Source organism: Schistocerca serialis, chromosome 2, assembly GCF_023864345.2.
Source record: "Schistocerca serialis cubense isolate TAMUIC-IGC-003099 chromosome 2, iqSchSeri2.2, whole genome shotgun sequence".
Lineage (NCBI taxonomy): Eukaryota > Metazoa > Arthropoda > Insecta > Orthoptera > Acrididae > Schistocerca > Schistocerca serialis.
In genome coordinates, this window is record NC_064639.1 from 1096902872 (window position 1) to 1096927895 (window position 25024).

Here is a 25024-nt window from a genome sequence, read left to right on the forward strand (position 1 = left end):
CCTCGGGGAAGATCAGTTTGGATTCCGTAGAAACACTGGAACACGTGAGGCAATACTGAGCTTACGACCTATCTTAGAAGAAAGATTAAGGAAAGGCAAACCTACGTTTCTAGTATTTGTAGACTTAGAGAAAGCTTTTGACAATGTTGACTGGAATACTCTCTTTCAAATTCTAGAGGTGGCAGGGGTAAAATACAGGGAGCGAAAGGCTATTTACAATTTGTACAGAAACCAGATGGCAGTAATAAGAGTCGAGGGACGTGAAAGGGAAGCAGTGGTTGGGAAGGGAGTAAGACAGGGTTGTAGCCTCTCCCCGATGTTGTTCAATCTGTATATTGAGCAAGCAGTAAAGGAAACAAAAGAAAAATTCGGGGTAGGTATTAAAATTCACGGAGAAGAAATAAAAACTTTGAGGTTCGCCGATGACATTGTAATTCTGTCAGAGACGGCAAAGGACTTGGAAGAGCAGTTGAATGGAATGGACAGTGTCTTGAAAGGAGGATGTAAGATGAACATCAACAAAAGCAAAACAAGGATAATGGAATGTAGTCTAATTAAGTCGGGTGATGCTGAGGGAATTAGATTAGGAAATGAGGCACTTAAAGTAGTAAAGGAGTTTTGCTATTTGGGGAGCAAAATAACTGATGATGGTCGAAGTAGAGAGGATATAAAATGTAGGCTGGCAATGGCAAGGAAAGCGTTTCTGAAGAAGAGAAATTTCTTAACATCCAGTATTGATTTAAGTGTTAGGAAGTCATTTCTGAAAGTATTCATATGGAGTGTAGCCATGTATGGAAGTGAAACATGGACGATAAATAGTTTGGACAAGAAAAGAATAGAAGCTTTCGAAATGTGGTGCTATAGAAGAATGCTAAAGATTAGATCGGTAGATCACATAACTAATGAGGAAGTATTGAATAGGATTGGGGAGAAGAGGAGTTTGTGGCACAACTTGACCAGAAGAAGGGATCGGTTGGTAGGACATGTTCTGAGGCATCAAGGGATCACCAATTTAGTATTGGAGGGCAGCGTGGAGGGTAAAAATCGTAGAGGGAGACCAAGAGATGAATACACTAAGCAGATTCAGAAGGATGTAGGCTGCAGTAGGTACTGGGAGATGAAAAAGCTTGCACAGGATAGAGTAGCATGGAGAGCTGCATCAAACCAGTCTCAGGACTGAAGACCACAACAACAACAACAACAACAACAAACATATACTGATAAAATTTTCTCACTCGTTCATCCGCATCAAGTGGTTAAAATGTCCATTAGCTTTCGACCGAGAACTCTTCGGCCGTTGTCAAGGTTTGGCTCTCGAATGATTGCAGCTATCGTCCTCCTATAGCCGTGCTCCCCTCTGTGATGTCACTTGCGCTCACTTTTGCGCCATATATGAAAATGTTTTCGTTGCGCACCCGTCTTGCGCGCGTCAAGCTTCCCACTGTCGGTTCCCAAGCTCTCCATAGCTGCAGGCCGGTGTCTTTATTGAGAGCTTTGTCAGAAAATTTTGTTTCGATCACTTCTTTTATGACGCTATCCCACAAACCATTTTTCCATCTCTGTTCAGCAGTATGCACCGCCTGTCCGACGCAGAACTGTCCACACGTCATGATATTTTATATACCCCTGGCGATATTACATGGTCTTTCACAACACCAACACTATCCATGGCAGCACTAAGTCCACAATGGAGGTAGAGTCGGATCGTGCCTTGCTGTTCCTTGAGATCTTCGTCTGTCAAAAGACAGATGGTTTCAAGTGCTTCAAATGGCTCTGAGCACCATGGGACTTAACATCTGAGGTCATCAGTCCCCTAGAACGTAAAACTACTTAAACCTAACTAACCTAAGGACATCACACACATCCAGGCCCGAGGCAGGATTCGAACCTGCGACCGAAGCAGTCGCGCGGATCCGGACTGAAGCGCCTAGAACCGCTCGGCCACCGCGGCCGGCGACAAATGGTTGTCTCGATCACAGTGTTTATCGGAACCGCACCCACACGGTGTGTATAAAATACCGTGTCAATGTAGACGTCGGACAAACTTTGAGTACTATAGAAAATCGCAGCATAGAACATGAGAACTGTTCCCACCTATGGTATCCCGAGATATTAGCGGTAGCAGAACATTCACTGGAAAACGGGCACCGAATATAATTCGACGAGGCATCTGTTGTTAAACGGACAAATCATTTCTGCGATACTGTCACAAAAGACGCTTTCGAGAAAACACAGCCGGCCGAAGTGGCCGTGCGGTTAAAGGCGCTACAGTCTGGAACCGCAAGACCGCTACGGTCGCAGGTTCGAATCCTGCCTCGGGCATGGATGTTTGTGATGTCCTTAGGTTAGTTAGGTTTAACTAGTTCCAAGTTCTAGGGGACTAATGACCTCAGCAGTTGAGTCCCATAGTGCTCAGAGCCATTTGAACCATTTTTGGAAACACATTCTGACAACCTGCAACTAGGCGCAGTTTGGAACCCGGCCATCGGAAAGTTCAACAAATTCATTACTATATTTCGCGCATAAATGAGCACCAGTGACGCCACGGAAGACAATGTCGCTATATGAAGACGACAACACCATTCCCTGGACACTCACCACTTCGTAATGACCGTAGGGTTCTCGGCCGAAGGCTCGTTGACATTTAATCACTTCATGCGGCTGGAAGCTCAAGAGAATATTATCACTCAGGCAGATATTAATATAACTTAAAAGTCGAGCAAAAATTTCCAACTATTTTTAAAAAATATTCATAAATGTAAAATTGCGCACCTAGACAACACAGAAATATGTCTACAATATCAGTAAGCTATTTGGGGAGCAAAATAAATAATGATGGTCGATGTAGAGAGGATATAAAATGTAGACTGGCAATGGCAAGCAAAGCGTTTCTGAAGAAGAGAAATTTGTTAACATCGAGTATTGATTTAAGTGTTAGGAAGTCGTTTCTGAAAGTATTTGTATGGAGTGTAGCCATATATGGAAGTGAAACATGGACGATGAATAGTTTGGACAAGAAGAGAATAGAAGCTTTCGAAATGTGGTGCTACAGAAGAATGCTGAAGATTAGAGGGGTAGATCACATAATTAATGAGGAGGTATTGAATAGAATTGGGGAGAAGAGGAGTTTGTGGCACAACTTGACAAGGAGAAGGGATCGGTTGGTAGGACATGTTCTGAGGCATCAGGGGATCACAAATTTAGCATTGGAGAGCAGCGTGGAGGGTAAAAATCGTAGAGGGAGACCGAGAGATGAATACACTAAGCAGATTCAGAAGGATGTAGGTTGCAGTAAGTACTGGGAGATGAAAAAGCTTGCACAGGATAGAGTAGCCTGGAGAGCTGCATCAAACCAGTCTCAGGACTGAAGACCACAACAACAACAACAACATCAGTAAGTCACAACTGCACTCTGTCAACTCACAAAAGTTATAATGGGTTCACCACCCTGCAGGAGCAAATGTAATTTCGATGAATTGGTCACGCACTGCCAGCGACACAAAATATCTTTGCTGCAATAGAGTCGCAGGCCAGAGCAGTCTCGGCAGCAGTTGCAGTCGCTCTCTGCTGCAGTGCAGTTGTAGTCTGTCGCTGGTACAGCCCAGTTCATAGCCATATGTTGTAAGGTATATTTTATTATTTTTATTGGCATGCGCGTAGTTAAGTCACTTGTCTTAGATGTTAATATGAATTTGTTTCAATCTTTTTGTTATTCGTCAGCACCAGTTCACCCAGATTTGTAATATACTCAATTTTTCATATAATGGATTGCAGATCTTTATTAATAATGTAAAAGATTTTGGGAATATAATTTTTACCAGTCAACAAACAAAGGAAGGAATAATTCTGCCGTAAGTCATTGCCAGTCCCGATCCAGTTATTTATTTAAATTTAAACATTTCAGAAATTTTCGCAGATCATAGTCATGTGTTCTTTAGTAATCAGACGACCAGCTGTGCAGCTGTGTCAATAAGCAAAGTCAGTTTTTCTAATAATTCAGATCTCAGACAAATGTTGTCCAGTACTAGTAGATAGGCCAGCATTGCACTAAGCTGTGCCATTTAAGAGCAGATATACAGACAGCGTTATCCGGCGACACCATCATGAGGTAAGAACTTTTCAGATTGATTTCAAAGGGCCATGGCGTAGCGCTGCTTACGTCAAAATTTATCAGTTTTCATCAGTTAAGATATTAACAAAAAAAAATTTCATTTTTATTATTTTTATACGGGGAGGTTACAAAGTATCTTGGCATAACATTATATGGGGATATGAAATGTAATAATCGCATAGTATCAGTCATAGGTAAAGCGCGTGGCAGACTTCGGTTCATTGTTGGGATGATGTAAAAAAGCAGGAAGTCTACAATGGAGACGGCTCACAAAACACTAGCTGCGGTCCATCCTAGAGTACTGTTCAGTTGTGTTTGATTGATACCAAATAGTACTTACAGGGTATATTGAACGCATATAAAGAAAGACAGCACGAATTATGTGATGTTGTTCGATCCTCGGCGGATCCTCACGGAAATGCTAATGAGCGTGAACTGAAGAGACTCCAGCTACCCACGAATCGTTTACTGACGAAGTTGAAACAACCACAAATAAGTGAGAAATCTGTAAGTACACTGAGGTGACATAATTCATGGGATACCTCCTAATTTCGTGTAGGACCTCATTCGGCCCGACGCAATGCAGCAACTCGGCAGTGCATTGACTCAACAAGTTGTTGGAAGTATCCCGGAAGAAATATTGAGCCATGCTGCCTCTATAGCCGCCCATAATTCCGTAAATGTTGCCGGTAGAGGATTTTGTGCTCAAAACTGACCTCTCTTTTGTGTCCCATAAATGTTTGATGGGATGCGTGTTTGGTGATCTGTGCGACCAAAACATTCGCTCGAATTGTCCAGAATGTTCTTCAAACCAGTCGGGAACAACTATGGTTCGGCAACATGGCGCATTATCATAAAATTCCATCGCAGTTTGGAAACATGAAGTCCATGAATGGTTGCAAATGGTCTCCAAGTAGCAGTTGGACCAGAGTCCATTCCATGTAAAGAAAGGCCAAACCATTATGGAGCCACCATCAGCTGGCACAGGGCCTTCTTGACAACTTGGGACCACGGCTTCGTAGGATCTGCACCGCACTCGAACCCAACCATCAGCTCTTACGAACGGAAATCGGGACTCACCATGGTTTTCCAGTCGTCTAGGGTTCAACCGGTATGGTCACGAGCCCAGGAGAAGCGCTGCAAGCGAACTCGTTTTATTAGCAGAGGCATTCGCGTCGGTCGTCTGCCATAGCCCATTAACGTCAAGTTTCGCAGCACTGTCCTAACGGATACGTTTGTCAGACGTCCTACAATGATTTCTGCGATTATTTCGTGCAGTGTTGCTTGTCTGTTAGCACTGACAACTCTACGCAAACGCCGCTGTTCTCGGTCGTTAAGTGAAGGCCGCCAGCCACTGTGTTGCCAGTGGTGAGAGGTGTTGTCTGAAAGTTGGTGTTCTCCCATACTACTGACACTATGCATCTCGGAGTACTATTGAATTCTCTAATGATTTCCAAAATGGAAATTCCGCGTTCAAAGTCTGTTAATCCTCATCGTGCGGCCATAATCACGTCGGAAACCTTTTTAAATGAATCACCCGAGTACAGACAACAACTTAACCAGTGCACCGCCCTTTCACACCTTGTGTACGTGATACTGTAGGCATCTGTATAGGTGCGTATTGCTGTACGATGAATTTGTCAGGTCAGAGTATACTACTGCTATCTATGTACGTTCCCCTAGGGACCGTGAAGACAGACTTATACTTATTGCAGCACAAACAGGGGCATTCAAGCAATCATTCCTCCCGCGCTCCACACACGGTTGGAACGAGAAGTGGCCCTAATACATAAAACTGTGGGAATTACTCTCCGCCGAAATCTCCACATTGGTTTACAGAGTTTAGACGAAGATGTAGTATATAGCTGAAAAGCAGTGATTGGTCAGCAGTCTAATCAGGCTTATTGTTCCCTACTTTAAAATCCAGAACGTATTCCAACTTTTAAATCTCTGTGTATATCGTTTCAGATTAATAAAATGGTTCAAATGGCTCTGAGCACTATGGGACTTACCATCTATGGTCATCAGTCCCCTAGAACTTAGAACTACTTGAACCTAACTAACCTAAGAACATCACACAACACCCAGTCATCAGATTAATATACTCATAGTTTAACAAAAGAGAATGAAACTGTTATGGCAATAAACAATTTAGACAAGATGAGAAAAGAAGCTTTTGAAAGTTCTGCTATAGAAGGATGCTGAACATTAGATGGATAGCTTGAACGCTATGACTGTGATCAGCGAGTCATTTTAGAGACACAGTGCGGTTACTGGGCCTAATTTTTGACTCCAGGTTGTCATGGCTGCCACACCTACGTGACTTGAAAGCCAGAACGCTGAAGGCACTGAACATCCTCAAGTGCCTCAGCCACAGGTCTTGGGGCGCGGACAGGGCGCGTCTCCTTCAGTTTTATCGAGCTTTTGTGCGTTCACGGCTGGACTATGGGTGCACAGTATATGGGTCAGCGAGGCCATCTTATTTGCGGATCCTTGACGTTGTCCACCATGCTGGGATTCGACTGGCCACGGGTGCTTATCGGACCAATCCCATACCCAGCCTCTGTGCTGAGTCTGGCGAACCGCCACTTACCATCCGGCGGCAGCTCCTGCTGGTGCGCCAGGCTTGTAAGTTTCTTGCAGCTCCCAGCTCGCCTGCTCACCACCTTGTTGCCCATCCACCTCTGGACCGCCTTTTTTCCCACCGTCCCTGGGCCACGTTGCCGTTTGGGATCCGTGTGCAACGTGTGCTAGAGTCGCTCGGTGTGGAGTCTGTACAACCCCAAATCCAGGGTTTTAACAGCCTGCCACCCTGGTTACTGAAGAGGCCCGGAGTGATTTTAGATTTATTGCAGTACAAGAGAGATTGCACTCCTGCCACCGTTTTTCATGCAGCATTTTCTGCCATTTTATCTGAACACCACGACTATGTAACTGTTTTTACGGATGGGTCGAAACAAGGGGATTCTGTTGGTTGCTCAGTTGTTGTTCCATATCGTGTCCTCAAGGTCCGACTGCCTCAGACTTTTACTGTCTTTGATGCAGAATTGTTTGCGATCTTGCGGGCACTGGAGCACATGAGACATTCTTCCTCTCCTAAATTTCTTGTCTGTTCTGATTCACTCAGTGCCCTTCACTCATAGTTCTGTGCCCTGTCAAATGTTTTTACAAAGATTTTAGGGAGAGGATTTTAATTTGCTCACTGTGTGACAAGCTCGCTCATGTTTTATGTAAGTGGCCAGCCAATAACAATTTCCTGTGACATTCTTGTTGCTATGTTTCCCCTTTCCTTAGGTTTTACTTTCTTATGTAGCATTTTCCTTCTTTTCCTGCTTTCTTTGAGTGTGTGCTTTAGTTTTCTTAGGTCTGTCCACATTCGTTCCTTTTAATGTGTGTCAGGGCGCTGATGACCTCGATGTTGAGCGCCCATAAGCCCCAACACACCACCACCACCACAATTGTATTCTGTCATAAAAACACCTGAGCGAAATATTATATGGGGTATCAAATGTTATGATCACAGAGGCCCAGCCGTAGGTAAATTAGTTGGCAAAATGAGAACAAAAGAGATGTATGGCACTGCTTCACTAAAGGCATGAATAGGTTCAAATGGATGTAGGTGGCATTAGTTAATAAGAAATGAAGAGACTTGCGTATGATAGACTAGCGTGCAAAAGTGCATCAACCCAGGCCTCTGATTGGAGACCACGGCAACAAAAAGTAGCATACAATGGAGTAACAAGTCTTTCTTCAGCTTATGGTTTCTTGTTATAAGTAAGAAATTTTATTATTTAGTTTCAGATCGTGTGGTGACGCATAGTAACAGAGACATAAATGAATCCTGTTAAATTGGTGCAAGAACAGCTGGAAAATTTGAAAGTGATGCCGAGCATCTCCTCAACACACAGCGTTCACCTTCAAGGTTTATTTTTTTGTAGTAGAGTGTTCATGCCATCGGAAATTCATATATTCCTGTACGTTGAAGCAAGTAATTTATCCGAGCTGTATGTTGGAACCCATTGCAGGTAGAATCAACCAAAAGCCAACCTTTATATCCTTCTCCCAGTTATGCAAGACAAAACAACTTTAACTATAGCCATGAACATGTGTATCTTACTGAGTACATACGTTCTTTAATATGTAGTATTGAGGAGAAAGATGGTCGATGGGTGGTCATCGTGAAGATAGGCATAACAGCCATACTGTACTAAAACAAATTCCTACTTTTTCATACATCACGGAAGTATGAGGTAACTCTACTGGTAATACATATTGATATGTAAATGGAGAAGAGGTTCCTGAAAGCGTTGTATGTAAGTAGATGTTGGACTATCGAAAATCCAGAGAAGAAGAAACTGGCAGCATTTGAAATTTGGTGCTAGTGGATAATATTATATAGTCACTGGGCCGATAAAGTACGAAGTGAAGAAATACTAAAAACAATATGTGAAGGACGGCGTTGTGGTAATATATCTCTATCGTTCTCCACTCGAAATCAGTTAATTACTCATGGCACCAACTACACCTGCTTGGCTAGATGAAACATTTGCATTAAATAAATCGTACATTAATGTAACATTATGAGACCTTTGAAAGAGGAACAGCGCGTATTAATCGCAAGTAGAAATGCTTTGATTCAAAGGGCATTAGTTCAGTCCTATTCGCAGAGTTGAACAGCGATGTTGTGACCACGGATCAAATCCAGAGCTACAAAATGAGTTGGGATAGCAACAGCCGGCCGCTGTGGCCGAGCGGTTCTAGGCGCTTCAGTCCCGAACCGCGCTGCTGCTACGATCGTAGGTTCGAGTCCTGTCTCGTGCATGGATGTGTGTGGCGTCCTTAGGTTAGTTAGATTTAAGTAGTTCTAAGTCTAGGGGACTGATGACTTCAGATGTTAAGTCCCATAGTGCTCAGAGCCATTTGAACAATATTTTGGATAGCAACACATAATGCATAATTTGGGATGGTCATGTAAAAGAATTTATAAGCACGGGAATCCCGGTAAGAACCGCATATATTCTTAATGCATTTCAGAGTACAAGCTGTAATATACACACACACAGACATACGAAGAGCTTGGGAGAAAAGCAGAGCAACAATTGCGCCAGGGCTTTCCTAAAAAGGTGCGGCGACAGTGACATAAGTGGCCCACAGACCTGGTGTCGGAAACATGTCCGTCCTTTATGCAGGCGTCTCGTCTCTAACACTGTCCATCTATGAGTGAGTGGTCTCTTGTTCTACCCCGAAAATCGTTGGCGTTTCTTCGGCTGTTGGATACCGAGAATGTGTTGCTCTGTATCCTCCCTCGTTGCTAACCCAATCGCCGTCGTAGACATCATTCTCTTCCAAGAATGGTTGAAGAATTTGTCTCTGCTAAGTTTCCTGATAAAGGTCGGTTTTGGACGAAGCCTATGAATGACAACACCCAACCTGATGGAAAGTATTCGTATAACTACACATAATGCGGAATTGGCCGCTAGTTGTCAGGAGAGACCGACTCGTCATTATAAAAGAATACGGGTAGTATTGTGTTGTCGCTAGAGAAGCAGAAAAAGCCGAGTGGGTCAATCAGGAGAGTTCGGTAGCGTCTAACGTCCTCTAGACATTGCATGTCACTTGAGTAACAAACCCATCAAAGACATTTCAAACCTTCTAGAGCTTTCCAAACCGACAGTTGGTGATGTGATTGTCAAGTGAAAACTCGAAGGGGATTAACCGAGCGGGCTAAGGTGCTGCATCCATGGACCGTGCGGCTGGTCCCGGCGGAGGTTCGAGTCCTCCCTCGGGCATGGGTGTGTGTGTTTAGGTTAACTAGTGTGTAAGCTTAGGGACTGATGACCTTATCAGTTAAGTCCCATAAGATTTCACACACACACATAAAGTTAAGTCCCATAAGATTTCACGCACATTAGAAATTTTTTTTTTTTTTTTTGAAAACTCGAAGGCACAACCACAGCTAAACCAAGACCAGATAGACCTCATGTGCTGACGGCTAGGGACCGTCGAGCTTTGCAGAATGTGATTGTAAAAGAGTAGCATCATATCAGCGGAAGGAATCACTCGCGAGATGCAAAGTGCTACCAGTGTTCCATCTGGCTCTATAACTGTGCACAGGGAGCTAAGAAGTGTGGGGTACAATGATCGAGCAGCTCCTCATGAGCAACACATTCTTGTAGTCAGTGCTAAGCGACGTTTCAGGTGGGATCAGTTAAAACGTCAACTGCGCTCCAGATGCAATCATTCAGCAACACTACCTCCTCTGGTTTCGGTTCTTAATGAACAATGGGCTACCATTTCTCCACAGAGGTTGAGAACGTCGACTTCGTTCCACACCTAAACCATCTGCATGACTACCTCCTCTGGTATCGGCTCTCCGTGAAGGAAGGGCTACCATTTCTCCACAGAGATTCAGACAACTTACTGAAAGTGTCCCGAGCAGAGTTCAAGCCACCAGAAAGACGAAGGGTCAAAACAATGTTCACTAATAAATGTTCGGATACTTTTATTGGACACTTTATTTTCTTCGTCGCGCATTGAAGTTACCGGCCTCGCTCTCACTTGGTGTCCAAGACAACACTCTCTCCAACGCGCGTTCATGATACAATTGACCGAGCGAGGTGGCGCAGTGGTTAGACACTGGACTCGCATTCGGGAGGACGACGGTTCAATCCCGCGTCCGGCCATCCTGACTTAGGTTTTCCGTGATTTCCCTAAATCACTCCAGGCAAATGCCGGGATGGTTCCTCTGAAAGGGCACGGCCGACTTCCTTCCCCATTCTTCCCTAATCCGATGAGACCGATGACCACGTTGTCTGGTCTCCTTCCCCAAACCAACCAACCAACCAACCAACCATGATACATTTGTGGCTAATATGCGCCACGTCGTTCTCTGTCATCCCCCTCACTCCCGTCATTGATTCACTACTGGCCATTAAAATTGCTACACCATGAAGATGAGGTGCTACAGACGCGAAATTTAACCGACAGGAAGAAGATGCTGTGATATGCAAATGATTAGCTTTTCAGAGCATGCACACAAGGTTGGCGTCGGTGGCGACACCAACAACATGCTGATATGAGGAAAGTTTTCAACCAATTTCTCATACACAAACAGCAGTTGACCGGCGTTGCCTGGTGAAACGTTGTTGTGATACCTCGTGTAAGGAGGAGAAATGCGTACCATCACGTTTCCGACTTTGATAAAGGCCGGATTGTACCCTATCGCGACTGCGGTTTATCGTATCGCGACATTGCTGCTCGCGTTGGTCGAGATCCAATGACTGTTAGCAGAATATGGAATAGGTGGGTTCAGGAGGGTAATACGGAATGCCGTGCTGGATCCCAACTGCCTCGTATCACTAACAGTCGAGATGACAGGCATCTTATCCGCATGGCTGTAATGGATCGTGCAGCCACTTCTCGATCCCTGAGTCAACTGATGGGGACGTTTGCAAGACAACAACCATCTGCACGAACAGTTCGATGACATTTGCAGCAGCATGGACTATCAGCTCGGAGACCATGGCTGCGGTTACCCTTGACGCTGCATCACAGACAGGAGCGCCTGCGATGGTGTACTCAACGATGAACCTGGGTGCACGAATGGCAAAACGTCATTTTTTTTCGGATGAATCCAGGTTCTGTTTACAGCATCATGATGGTCGCATCCGTATCTGGCGACATTGCGGTGAACGCAGATTGGAAGCGTGTATTCGTCATTGCCATACTGGCGTGGTGGTATGGTTACACGTCTCGGTCACCTCTTGTTCGCATTGACGGCACTTTGAACAGTAGACGTTACATTTCATATGTGTTACGACCCGTCGCTCTACCCTTCATTCGATCCCTACGAAACCCTACATTTCAGCAGGATAATGCACGACCGCATGTTGCAGGTCCTGTACGGGCCTTTCTGGATACAGAAAATGTTCGAATGCTGCCCTGGCCAGCACATTCTCCAGATCTCTCACCAATTGAAAACGACTGGTCAATGGTGGTCGAGCAACTGGCTCGTCACAATACGCCAGTCACTACTCTTGATGAACTGTGGTATCGTGTCGAAGCTGCATGGGCAGCTATACCTGTACACGCCATCCAAGCTCTGTTTGATTCAATGCCCAGGCGTATCAAGGCCGTTATTACGGCCAGAGGTGGTTGTTCTAGGTACTGCTTTCTCAGGAGCCATGCACCCAAACTGCGTGAAAATATAATCACATGTCAGTTCTAGCATAATATATTTGTCCAATGAATACCCGTTTATCATCTGCATTTCTTCTTGGTGTACCAATTTTAATGTTCAGTGGTGTAGTTGAAAAAAATGTGTCTATAATCACCTGACACTGTTCCAGTATCACACTCCCATGTTATTGTTAGCGAATCAATATATTCACATCACTACAAAGCCACCGGAAGCCCCTTACCAGAACAATGGGCAGGTTAGTGGGGCTCCTGCTCCTGCGTCCAGCAATAATTAATCTGGCTCTTGAAGGGCAAAACAAGGGGCAAAACAGTAAGACAGACAAAGGGTGGAATATGTAAATCAGATTACAGAGAACATCGGTTGTATTTGTTACGTAGAGAAGAAAAGATACACGGGTAGGCGGAAAGAATAGAGGACGAGACTAAACCAGTCAGGAGAATGATGCCCAGAAGCAGTCAAGGACACACCTTAGATGGCGGACCACGTTACTGCGAATGCTGCGAGTAGCACAGCCACCTGAGAATGAGCCGTGGCTTGCCGTGGCTGTGACACAGTAGTTTCGCAACCCACTGACTTGCCTGGCCCGTGTCTCCCTCGTGCCTAGTGCGAGCCTCAGCCGTAGAGGCGCCTTCACCCGCTGACCCCGCTTTTGTCTTGACGTGACGCCTGCGCCGGTGCACAGTGATTCCTCCCCAGAGTCATTCCGCCACAGCTAAGTACCGTGCCACTGCTGCCGCACGCGCTTCACACACGCACAGCCGGCCAGACCACGCGAGGAACTTACATAACGCAGACGACCCTAATTACGCTTCAAGCTTGTGACTGAGTGCACTTGCCAGCAATTTTCTTGTTACAATCGCTTATTTCGTACAAGTCAGGCGTAAGAGTCCATGCCGGCCGAAGTGGCCGTTCGGTTAAAGGCGCTGCAGTCTGGAACCGCAAAACCGCTACGGTCGCAGGTTCGAATCCTGCCTCGGGCATGGATGTTTGTGATGTCCTTAGGTTAGTTAGGTTTAACTAGTGCTAAGTTCTAGGGGACTAATGACCTCAGCAGTTGAGTCCCATAGTGCTCAGAGCCATTTGAACCATTTTTTTAAGAGTCCATCCTGCTCCCCGGCCCATTTCCGTAGTTCGCTCACGGTGTTTCTTCTGCCCTATCTGCCTCGCTACTAAAATACAACCCTTGGTCCCCCCCCCCCCCTCCCCATATTTGATGAATGTGGGAATGTTAGTATGGCAAAATATTCTGGTATTTAAAAGCGGATGGCAATGCCCTCCACACATCATGATGTCTATCTTCGCTGTTTTTAGCCTTTTTCATTAGTTGATATTCGTTTCTCTGGCAGCAGACACTTACCTAATCGTAGCTTGGTGTCTCAACTTTTTTCATACGCCTGGCTAGTGTACAATTGCAGCCGCCTGCTATGCGGATCGCATCTGCAGGCAGCTGTCATCCACTCTGCTTCTACTGCACTTTTGTTTATGTATATTAGGAGTTTCTCATCGTGTATATTTTTAATCTTATTTTTGCATTCTAATAGTCACCAACTTCCTTCTCTTGCGTAGCTACCTGTACTGTATCAGAGCGCTGATATGTTCCCTCTATAAGCACCTCTCAAGGTCTCTTCAGCTGACGAGTTATAAGTAAAGATTTTAACTAAGTACAGAAATTAGTCTGATGGGTACTTTTCAGTTCGAAAGCTTGTTAAGTAATAGAAATGTATTGTATTGTATGTTAACCGGGGGCGTAGAAACGATGGAGAGGCTCCGTCCCCGCTGCAGCCGCAGTTCTATAATTGCAAAATACGGTCAGAACAATCTTATCGCGAGTGGGTAACAGAGTTACAGGGAATGACAAGGAACTGCGAATTCAAATGTGCTTGCGGTGATTTATATTCTGGTGTTATGTTGCGTGACACGATTGTGTACAATGTAGATGATGTCAAACTCAGAGAATACATTTTGAAACAGTCTGATCCATCACTGCCGGCCAGAGCGGCCGAACGGTTCTAGACGCTACAGTCTGGAACCGCGCGATCGCTACGGTCGCAAGTTCGAATCCTGCCTCCGGCATGGATGTGGGTGATGTCCTTAGGTTAGTTAGGTTTAAGTAGTTCTAGGTTCTAGAGCACTGATGACCTCAGAAGTTTAGTCCCATAGCGCTCAGAGCCATTTGAACGACTACCGCTGTCCACTTCACCCCTCCGCCGCCCCACACCGAACCCGGGGTTATTGTGCGGTTCGGCCCCCAGTGGACTCCCCCAGGGAACGTCTCACACCAGACGTGTGTAACCCCTATGTTTGCGTGGTAGAGTAATGGTGGTGTACAGGTAAGTGGAGATCTTGTTTGCGCAGCAATCGCCGACATAGTGTACTCGTAGCTGAGGCGGAATAAGGGGAACCCGCCCGCATTCGCCGAGGCAGATGGAAAACCACCAAAAACCATCCTCAGACTGGCCACCTCACCGGACCGCGACACAAGTCCGCCGGGCGGATTCGTGCTGATGACCAACTCCGGAAAGCCGTGCGTTAGACCGCTCGGCTAACCGGGAGGGCCAAGTAATACAATACTGTATGTTATCCTGGACAGCGAGTGTTCGTCAGAGACACACGCATAGTCAAGAGTGCAACCTGAGGCTGAAATACGAGTATATAATAATTTCCCAACACAGTCACTCTGTTTCCCTAGGGAAGCATCCCTAATCTGTATAAGAGAGACAATTGCCTCGTACTGAACTAGAGACATGAGACAACGGAACATGATATTATCATTTACAGTTCGGATATCCGTTGGAAGTGGGAGCCTCATATACGTCAGCAGAAAGCTAGATTTTCTCATCCTATTACAACCTACAATACGTTGCAAGCACATTGCCATTTAAATTTGACTTCTTTTAAAAGTATATATTGACGCCCCACTAACCTAAAATACGTCGTATGCCGGCCGCGGTGGTCTAGCGGTTCTAGGCGCTCAGTCCGGAACCGCGCGACTGCTACGGTCGCAGGTTCGAATCCTGCCTCGGGCATGGATGTGTGTGATGTCCTTAGGTTAGTTAGGTTTAAGTAGTTCTAAGTTCTAGGGGACTGATGACCACAGATGTTAAGTCCCATAGTGCTCAGAGCCATTTGAACCAATACGTCGTATGAACTCAGCTATAACGCATCATAAATTGTCGTTCTGTACGTAATGCCTCAAAAAAATTTTAAACGGCAAATAAATTTAAATAAACGTCACTCGGGTGCTTTAATTTTAGTGTTTCTTTACACATGCTCGAAGTTTCGAACAATTCCGACTGATGGAAGGCCAATAATGAATTCTTGGTTGCGAAAAAAGAAACCATACTAAACATAATTAAATATTAGTGTGGAGTGTGTGGTAATCATGAAGTTGACAGGAATACTGTTGTGCTACTGGTAAACAGAGCTAAAGCGTCAAGAAGCGCTGAAACTCAGCGCCATGACCGACCACATTCGACACGCCCCGTTACAGCCATTGCTCTCGACTTGGTGAATCGCACGGACGCCATTACACCTTCAGACCGGAGTATCACAACTCGACAATGGGCTCTACAGCTGTCACTGAGCGTTGGAAGTGATTAGTATTCAAAGTTGTGCTCAAGAAGGATTCCAAGAATACTCACAGCAGACAACAAGATTCAAAGAAAAGCCATTTCATCTGAACTGTCTGAGGCCAGTGCAAATGCTTTTCTATCACGGATCGTTGCAGGTAACGAAACCTGGTTTTCATTCTGAAACAAAACGGCAATCACTGAAGCCGCACCATCAGCACTCACCAAAAAAAAGAATAAATTCAAGGCAGCTTCCCTCCGCCGGCAATATCATGGTGGCAGTCTTTTGGGATAGTAGTGATGTCATTCTTATGAATGCCTTGTCAAAAGGCCCTTATGTCAAGTGTCAACCATTAATACGGAGGCTTGTATGAAGACTCTGAACGGATAATGATTTACGACTTTTCCTGTGTGGCAAAAACCAAAATTAAGTGTTGCTCGAACGTGACAGAGCACGTCCACACACAAGTCACAGAAGCAGGTAACACATCGCCAGATTCGCTTGGTCGTCACTGCCCCATCCCCCTGTAGCCCAGACCTGGCGTCCTTGGACTTCCATCTGTTTCGTCCGCTTAAGGATTCTCTACGTGGGACACACTTTCAAGGTGATGAGGGTGTAGTAGAAGCAGTTAAAGCTTGGCTTCTAGCACAGGATAAGAGATTTTGCTAGTAGGGTATACATGCTTTTACACAGTGCTGGCGTAATGCCATAGAAAGCGATGGAGACTGTGCATAAAAACACATGTAACAGAAATGTTGATTAACATTGTCACTAAATTCTAACTCTTAAGAGTGACCATGTTCTGAGAAAAGAATTAAAAATTGTGGGGTGTTAATTATTGAACGACCCCCTGTATATATACATTAAATATATTATTCAATAATGATAATGTTAAACGGCTGAAAATGTAACTCAGGCATCCTGAAAAGTGTTTGACGCTTCAGGTATTTGTATTCTTTTGTACAGTGAACCTCAGTAATTTCCTATGGGATATTTGGTTTGCATGCTGTTTATAATTACCCAGGTTAGATGATCTCTTAATGACTAGCGAAGCTCTACTTTAACAGCGATGTTGTCCACATTATTACAGTTTAAAATATTCCGGCGTATCGACAAGCGCCGGCACGAAGACGAAGGTCACAGGAGCAATGAAGGTAGTGAGGCAACGCCAGCCAATAGCCCGCTGACAAGTACCGCACCACGACAGGAACGCTCTCTAGCCGAAGAGAATATAAGCGCCGCTCCTGCCAGCCTCCGCATCTCCGGCGGTGCTTCGCTATGAATACCGCCCTTCGATTGTGGCTTTCGTCATTAATCGAAGTGTTAGGGTTTTGCAGGTGCCAGCCAGCCAGCCAGCCATCCAGCCAGCAGCAGCAGCAGCAGCGGTCCCAGTCAGCGGCAGCAGCAGTTCCAGCCAGCAGCAGCGGTTCCAGCCAGCAGCAGCAGCAGCATCACCAGCAGCAGCAGCGGCAGCGGCGTTCCTGCCAGCCAGCCAACGTTCCTGCCAGCCAGCCAGCCAGCCAGCCAGCCAGAGTTCCTGCCTTGCGATCGCCTCCCGCCAGCGACAGCAGAGTGGGGCTTCGGCCCCAGTTGGCTTTTCATCGGTCCTCGTCTGCCTTCCTCTGTTTTTCGTCCACCTTGTTCTCTTCTGTGGTTTTTGTACTGTCATGTGCCTCCCCTCTCATCATGTCGACTCCCACCACCACTACCACTACCACCACTACCGCCATAGTCTACATGTCCCCATCTGCCGCCACCACCACCATCACGTGGTGTGCCCAATCTCCCCCCCCCCCCCACTCACTCCATCCCCCCGCTCCTCACTCTCCCTTCTCCTTCGCTTTTTGATGCCCCTTCCCCAGCTCCTTCGTCTCACCCCTCCTCCTCTGACCCCTTCCCTCCACTCCCTCCCTCTGCTCCTTCCATTTCTGCGGCCCGGATGGCCACGACCCACTCCCCACTCTCGCCTTCACCAGCGTCGTCGTCCTCATCAACGCCATCGCCACCTCCAGCGCCGGCTCCAGCGACCAAGCTCGGACCTGCCACTTCCCGCCATCTTCTCATTGCCCCTGTCGCCCACACATCCTCTCACCCTTCAATCGCCATCAAACACCCCAGTGGCACCCCTGCCTCCTCTGCTCCTAAAAAGACCCAGCCCCATCCTTCTTCCCCCCGCCCCAGGATGCCATGGATGTCTCCTTGACTGTCCCTGCTCCCTCCTCCTCCTCCTCCCCCTCCTCCTACAGATACCGTCTCTCCCATCCTGATCCCTCCCTCCTCGAGGCCTGGACCTCACTCTCTTCTTCCGCCAACACTTTCCCGGTGCCCCCATCTCCCTCATCACTCCTCGCCATGACTCCGTCCACATCTCCTCCCCCAGTCCTACCCTTCACACTGACAACCTTTCCCGCATCCCCGTCACCCGCCTTGGCCCCGATGCCTCCCTCGCCCCTGCACCTTCCCCGTCTCCCTCCCACTAACACCAACCCCCGCGTCACCCACTGACCCTCACCACTGTGATCACTCGGCTTAGTCCAACAATCGCGGAGGAGGAGGTGTTGGTGGAGCTCAAGGCGCATCCCTCGGAAGTACAAGCAGTCCACCGCATTCTCAACTCAGCCGGCCCCACCTGCCTTATGTTGGTTTTTTCGGAACGCGCCCCCTCCATTGACTGTCTCCTGAAGGAGGGTGACCTCCTCTTCAACCAACGCTACAAACCCGACCCCTCTCGTTCCCCTCCTCAACCCTCCACTGCCAGAGGTGTCTGTGTTATAACGCGCATACAACACCTGAGTGCTGCGAGGCCTCCATCTGCCCGAGCTATAAGCAAGCGCATTTCCTATGGCAGTGCCCCAACATCCAGTCCCCTCCCTCGTGTAACACCTGTAATCTCCCACATCCCACATACTCCCAAAAATGTAAGACCTGACCCCCTCCCTTCACTCCTGAACTCACCATCCCTGTCTGCCCTCTGGACGCCCCCACCCCTCCTGGCAATTCCCTTCGTCCCCCCCCCCACCACTGAGGACCTCATCAGGTTCTTCACCATCGTTCTCCAAAATGTCCACCCTTTCCAGCACCCTCACAGCCTCCAGCAGATATCCCTCGCCGCCCATTCCATCTTCCACCTCAAAATGTATGCCACCTACTCCCACAACCAGGCCCATTTTACCTTCTCCCGTCTCGACACCCTCATCTAAATCCCTGTCATGGCATGACAGCACCGTATCCTGTTCAACAACATCTGTTCCCTTCCCGCCAACAAGGATCTCTACATGCACACCCTCACCACCCACCGCGTGGATGCCTTCCTCCTCAATGAAACCTTTCTTCAGCCCCACCACACCTTACACACCTCGCCCTACCTCCTTCACTGCTCTGATAGTCCCTTCCCAATAGCACGTGGCGGAGTTGCCACCAGATCCCAGTTCGGCTCCAACCTCTCCTTCCCGACCCCACCGAACACCTGATCCTTAGTCTTCTTCCCTGGCCAATCACTTTGCCTCCTACCTCTCTGATGTTTTTACCATCCCTGACGATCCCCAGTTCGATTACTCCCTCTTCCCGGATGTCCGCAATCAAACTGACACCTCTGTCCCTCCCCTCGGACCTGGTTTCCAGTACTTGGACGACATTGCACACACTGAACTCATCGGTGCACTCCGCACAAAACGCGACACCACTCCTGGTCACGATCGTGTCACCTATCGCCACCTTCATGACGTTCCTGCCTCTTTCCTCTCCACCCTGACCAGGCTCTATAATGTAGTCCTGTCCACCGGCTACTACCCCGACCTGTGGAAAACCTCCCATATCCTGATGTTCCTTAAACCCGGTAAACCGCCATCCGCTTTCTCCTCCTACCATCCCATCAGCCTTACCTCGGTCTTCAGCAAGGTCCTGGAATCCATCCTAACCCGACGCATCCACCAGCATCTCTGCCAGCACCACCTCCTTCCCGCTACCCAGTGTGGCTTTTGGCCGTCCTTCTCTTCCAGTGACCTTCTCCTTCACCTCACTCATCTCCTCTCTGCACAGCTTAATTCCCGTCGCTCCACTATCTTCCTCTCCCTTGACCTTGAATGAGCCTATGACATGTGTGGCATTCCAGTCTCCTCTTCAAGCTCCAAACCTTCGCCCTTCCTATTAACTATATCTGTCTGATCAGCTCCTTTCTTTCCCAACGTTCTTCCTATGTCACCATCCATAACATGGATTCCTACACCTTTTTCCCCTCCACCTGTGTGCCCCAAGGTTCCGTCCTCTCCCCTCTTCTGTACCTTTTGTATACGGCGGACATGCCGCCGCCTTCACCCCCCATCCACCTTCTCCAGTACGCCAATGACACCGCCTTTCTTGCCCTTGCCCCCACCTTGCAGCAATCCCAACGCCTTCTCCAATCCCATCTTGACCGGTTCACCACTTGGTGCAACCAGTGGTTGCTTAAGGTCAATCCTTCCAAAACCCAGGCGACCATTGTAGGCAAAACCACCCCTTCCTTCCACCTCCTCGATTTCTATATCACCATCTATGGTCGTCCTATCGCCCTCAACCCCACCCTTAAGTACCTTGGCGTCACCTTCGACCGTCGGCTCTCCTGGACCCCCCACCTCCGGACAATCCAAGCGAAGGCAAACTCCCGACTCCATCTCCTCAAGCTCCTTTCTGGCCGTACATGGGGTCTGGATCCCTCCATCATCCTCCATACCTATAAATCCCTCATTCGCCCTATCATTTGCTACGCCCACCCTGCCTGGATCTCAACTCCCCCTACCTTTTACAAATCCCTTCAGATCCTAGAACGCCATGCTCTTCGCCTCACCTATCGCATCCGTCTCCCCTCCCTCACGCGGATCCAGTACGACCTTATTCCGTTACCCCACCTCCCCCTTTTCCTCAAATGGATACAGGTCCTCTACACCTCCTGTAAACTCGATTCTCCTCACCCGCCGGTCTCTCCCATCCTCTCCAGCCCCCGTCCGCTGCAGCGCCTGTATTTCCACGTCCAACCTGCTCTCCATCTCTCCACTCTCCATACCCTCTCCCAAGGTGGCTTCCGTCAGCTCCCCCTCCCTGATGATGCCCTCCTCCCCTCCATCTACCCCTCCTACCAACTTTGATCCTCCCTCCCTCTTCCTATGGCTGTTCCTATGGGCACCCTCTCTCCCTTCTCTCCCCCTTCCCTCCCTCCTCCCTTTCTCCCTATACCTCCCCCGGGCTTCCCCTACCCCCATACCTCCATTCCTCCTACCATCTCCTCTGCCATTGGTATCTTTGTTCTCCCATCTCCCCCCACCCCCCACCCCCTTCTCCTCTCGGCAGGTCCCGGACGCGCACACGTTAAGTGGACATTCGTGCGCTGGAGATCATCGCCATCAGTCTCTCGTGTGTGTGCCATCGTGCTTGTGGTTTAGTGTTTTTCGCCGTCATGCTCCTTCGTTCACCTGTACCGTCTACGTCGTCAGTGTGTGTGCGCAGTGCCGACAGTTTTTTAGTGTGTTTTTCGTCGAGTGTGAACGGTTTCGCGTTATTTGTTTCTGTGTCTACTGTTTTTTTCCCGCCACTTTGTTCAATATCTTATGTGCCTTCTTTGTATTTTTATTTGTCAAACTTGTGGCTGAAGAGCAGCGTAGTATGCTGCTGCCAGCCCACCTTATGTAAAGGTGTTTAAATAACAATAAAGAAAAAAAAAACAGCCTCCGCCAGACAGTATTCGGATAGTATTAGCACAGGCCTAGCAGAGAGTGCTACGATAGCAGTTGGTAGTGATCCATATCAATTGCTTACATGGACATTGTCTATAGCGAAGAACATTACTTGTTTGCATGTGGTCCATCGCTTGTGACACCATTGTAAATTCAAAGTTAAGTATTGTCAGTCTTCTTATTTGTAAGAAAACTATTAATGTGATTTTACTTGAATTGTTGTATAGCATTCCGAGAACACAGCATCCTTTAGGCAGCCTATACGAGACGAATTGGCAAGACCCGACGTTTGGCGACGAGTATCCGCCGAACCCAGTGCCAGACGGTGACGGACTTTTGTTTTTGCAGGCACCTTCATTCTCTCTTACTTTCCTTTGCAGGAGCGCTTCTTTACTTTAACTGTTTCTTGTCTTGTCTACTAATCAGTGTTTTCACGTGGGCGACGCAGAAAATTTCTTTGATTGCTTGCCTTGTCCGTTTGTTGCATTTGCGTCTTCCTGCATGCGCACCCCACCTGTCCCGCCCGCTGCTGAGGCGCCACAGCTGCAAGCGTTGGATGCCACACAGCTAATGCCGATGTTTCAGTTCAAGACGCAACAGATCTCCATGTTACTCAACACGGTGCAGCAGCTACTGGCCAACACTTACCGGCACGGTAGCTCAGCGTGTTCGGTCAGAGGGCTGCGTGCTCTCTGTAATAAAAAAACTGAGTCAAGGATTCAACGATCAACTTGAACGGATGTCTTGTGACGTCCGCCCAGACCAAACGCAACGAACTATACCGATTTAAAAAAAAAATCGCGCCTGATGGAAAAAGCACCGCCTACTACAGCTGCTATACCACCTTTTCGACAGTTTCGTGACCAAGAAGAGGAATGGCTCGAGTGGTTGTCCCAGTTCGAAGCCCATTGCCTCGCTCACAATGTACCAGGTACTGTGAAACTTCCCTATCTAATACCAACGGTAAGAAGTGCAGTGTTTAGGCTCCTCCAAAAACTTTTCCCTAACGCCACTCTACGGTCGCAGGTTCGAATCCTGCCTCGGGCATGGATGTGTGTGATGTCCTTAGGTTAGTTAGGTTTAGGTAGTTCTAAGTTCTAGGGGACTGATGACCACAGATGTTAAGTCCCATAGTGCTCAGAGCCATTTTGAACCTAACGCCACTACGAGTGAACTTAGTTTTGAACCGATGGTACAGTCGTTAACTGACTATTACGATCAACAAGTGAATGTGGTAGCAGCTCGGTATCAGTTCATTAATTGCAAGAAAAAAAAATGCTTCCGGTGCTTGTATTCCGGTGTTATGTTGCGTGATACGATTGTGTACAATGTAGCTGATGTCAAACTCAGAGAATACATTTTGAAACAGTCCGATCCATCATTTCAGCAGGTAGTACAAATCCTAGATCAGTGCGGTTCCGGTGCCTTGTCGGCTCATAAATTTAAGGAGCAAGCCATTTGTCAGGTTGAGTCCCTTGCTTGCGATCGGCCTATTCCGCACCAGTGGTTTGCGCTCGCCACACCGAGTAAGCAACCTTCCACGCCGCATAAGCAGTTCCCTAAACAGGTGGCTACACAGGTGAACAGAATTAAGTTCAAAATGGTTCAAATGGCTCTGAGCACTATACGACTTAAAACTTGAGGTCATCAGTCCCCTAGAACTTAGAACTACTTAAAGCTAACTAACCTAAGGACATCACACACATCGAAGCCCGAGGCAGGAATCGAACGTATGACCGTAGCGGTAGCGCAGTTCCAGACTGTAGCGCCTAGAACCGCTCGGCCACGCCGGCTGGCCAGAAATAAGTCTTGCCCACGGTGTTACTCACGGCACAAACGCCAAGACTGCCCCTCCTGACAAGCTCAGTGTCACGCTTTTGGCCCACACACAAAAATCTAGCCACAAGACCCATGTCATTAATGCTGTATATTCCTAGTCCGCAGCAGGAATTAGCAGACCTAGCAAGCGTGCAGTTTCTTCAGTGATATGCCAGTCAAACAAACTTTTTGTTCATTTACTTATTTGTGGGGAACGTGGGAAATTTCAGTTGGACACGGGTGCCTATGTCATATTGCTAAAGCGTCACACATATGAACTGTTAGGTTCCCCACGCCTGTCTAAAACTAGCACACCACAGACGGCTTACAATGGACAAGACATTACCGTTCTCAGAACATGTGCTTTGCCTGCCATGTATTGCTCGCATACGCGAACAGTGCCTTTCACAGTGCTGCAGTTCCGCGAGTGTGAGAACATATTTGATTATTTTGATTTGTTACGCTTTAGCATTCAGGGCAATGCGTTGACAGTGTCTGCATACAATGCAAAAGACAGTATCGATAGCTCGCTAAATGAATTCCCAGAACTCTTTTCTGAAGGTTTAGGCAAACCCAACAATTTTGTTGCATATATTACGCTGAAAGTCAAAGCTCAACCATGATTTTGCCTGGCCAGAACTGTTCCCATTGCATTAGGCGACAAAGTCGCTGCTGAACTTAAAGAATTGCAAGATAACGAAGTTATTGCGCTCATGTCAGCTAGTCAGTGGGCAAGACCACTGGTTTTACTCCCCAAACCTTCAGGTCGCATTCGCCTCTGTGTTGACTTTGTGTCTACAGTCAACCTGCAAACTGTCGTTGATACTTTTCCACTGCCACACCCGGAAGATCTCATGGACAAATTATGCGCTGGGCGCTACTTTCCGAAAATTAATTTGCGCGACGTTTATCTTCAAATACCGCTTGATGAAGAATCTCAAAGTTTGTGTAGTGAATACTCACTTGGACTTGTTTAAGCATTTGCGTTTGCCATTTGGCAGTGCTTCCGCACCCGCCATTTTTCAATGGTATTTGGAGCAGCTGACTGCACAAGTGCCAAACTGTAAAAATTATTTGGACGATATTGTCGTAGCAGGTCGTACACCTAAAGAACATAATGCAAATTTATGTGTTTTGTTCCATGTGTTATCTGAGGCAGGACTAAAGTGTAGAACAGAGAAGTGTAATTTTTTAAACGTGAGTTGCACTATCTTGGTCATGTAATAAACAGTCAAGGTGTATATTCTCTTGAGCTGCATTTCTTAGTCGTACGAGATTTGCCAGTTCCTCGCAATATCACAGAATTGCAGTCAGTTTTAGGGAAAATGAACTATTATTCGGTTCATACCGAATGCTCCACAAATCGCAGCTCCATTGCATCGCTTACGTCGTAAGAATGTCCCCTTTGTTTGGACAGATGAGTGCCAAGTAGCTTTTCAAAAATTTAAAGATGCACTACTCAGTGATTGCCGCCTATTCACTTTGATCACGACAAACCAATGGTATTCCAAGTTGACGCTTCCTCTTACGGAATCGGTGCAGTGCTTTCGCACACAGAATTTGTGATAAAGACAGACCTATCACTTTCGCATCACAAGTGTTGTCCAGAGCTCAGTGTAA